General features: G+C 41.3%; 1 protein-coding gene across 4 annotated transcripts in view; it reads left to right on the forward strand.

Annotated features, from left to right (window-relative positions):
- LOC107037417 (calcium-transporting ATPase sarcoplasmic/endoplasmic reticulum type) overlaps window positions 1–1639 on the forward strand; it is a 31596-nt gene that overhangs the window by 2463 nt on the left and 27494 nt on the right. The window contains exon 1 of one of the 4 annotated variants that reach the window (XM_015255966.1): window positions 227–535. The exons of the other annotated variants lie outside the window; for them this stretch is intronic. The gene's annotated coding sequence lies outside the window, so the exon portion shown is untranslated. Of the gene's footprint in view, window positions 1–226; window positions 536–1639 lie in introns of those variants that run through there. 4 annotated transcript variants of the gene reach the window in all.

Raw genomic sequence — 1639 nt, forward strand, 5'->3', positions numbered from 1 at the left:
CGCCGCTCCCCGCCACTCAAAACCAAAAAAAAACCCAGAAAAAAACCGCCAAAATGGCCCTCCCCCTCCGACAAAACGAGAAAACTCAAAACAAAGTTTGAATAGTCATCGATTTCCCGCCTTTTTCCCGCCACCAGCCGACCAATGACGCGCGAGGGTGTCTCCCCACTGTCGCTGGTGTCGCGCAGTAGCAAATCGTCTGGCATCTGGCCACACTCGTGGAAAAATAGTCGGATTTTCGTAGTCAACGGGTAGTGAAGTACATTCGACATTCGATTTTTATAGGAAAAATTAAAATATATAAATTAATTATCGTGGAGTCACTGGTGGGGACTATTAAGCTCGGAATTATCACGACATCATGACGCACTGCAGACTCATGCCAATGATTCTATTGTGATATTTGGATTTATTTGTTTGTGAGGTTTTTTTTACGGAATTTTTTTTTTTTCGGAAAAGTGGGGCTGGGGTAACATAACCTATTTATTTTGTGAGAGGGAGTGTTGTTTTATGACACGTAGTGGGGTCTAGGCTGGTGAGTTTTTTGTGTGATTTATTTTTGGGGGTGGGGTGTCTTCCGACCCCATTCGAGGTTGTGAGAGGAAAGAGGGGATTGAGAGGAGTTTTTCAATAAATTTTCCGAGGTTTTACGATTTTTTTTGTTTTTTTGGAATTTTTTTTTTACTTTTGGGGTTTTTCGGGTTTTTGGGGGTTTGAAAATGATTTTTTGGGGGGGATTTTGGGGGTTTTTGGGATGGGAGTCGAAGGGAAATGGTGACTCGACGATTTCCATCGGGTTTTCCACGATTTGGGGAGTGAATTTGGGGTTAGGAGGAGTGAATGAACTTATGTGATGGTTTCTCCACGTTTTCAAGGGGGGGAGAGGGGCGGGGCGACCCCTGGGGGTCACCTAGAGTTGAAGCCAGGTGTTGCCGGGAGTAAACACTTCCAGACGCGTGGATTTTGCTTGGAGTCTCGGATTTTTTCATGAGATTGGGGGATTTTTTTTTCGGTTAATCTAGGGGAGTCAAAGTATTTTTGAGTCGTGTGTAAATTCGTTTGCATTTGAATAAAAAAATTTATGTGCGATTTTTCGATCGCTAGACTCTTAAAAATTTTCTAGAGTAAATCTTCCATCGGGGAGTATTCGATTTAGGGGAGCCTAGGCGTGTGAAAATATTTTCAAGTCACGTAAAAACTTTTCTGGGAGACAATAATGTGTATATTTGTTATTTTGACCCCCCTAGACCCTGAAAAATCCCCTAGATTGAATATTCCCCTGGCCAAAATTCGATTTAGGGGAATCTAGGGGTGTAAAATTATTTTTTGGTCATGTCCAAACTCGGTTGCATTTGAAAATAATTTTTATATATTTTTGTTTGCCGCCTAGACCCTTAAAAATCCCCTAGATTAATTGTTCCGTTGGTGAGTAGGAGATTTAGAGGAATCTAGGGGTTGTGAAAATATTTGTAAGTCACGTGCAAATTTTTTTCCATGAGAAAAAAATTTTTACATGTCTTTCGTCGACCCCCTAGTCATGTTCAAACTTTTTTGCACTTGAAAATAATTTTCACTGATGATTATTCGCCCCCTAGACCCTCAAAACTCCCCTAGATTAAATATTCCCCTGGCGAAGACT

This window comes from Diachasma alloeum, unplaced genomic scaffold (genome assembly GCF_001412515.2).
Source record: "Diachasma alloeum isolate Michigan unplaced genomic scaffold, Dall2.0 Dall_scaffold_00219, whole genome shotgun sequence".
Taxonomy (NCBI): Eukaryota; Metazoa; Arthropoda; class Insecta; order Hymenoptera; family Braconidae; genus Diachasma; species Diachasma alloeum.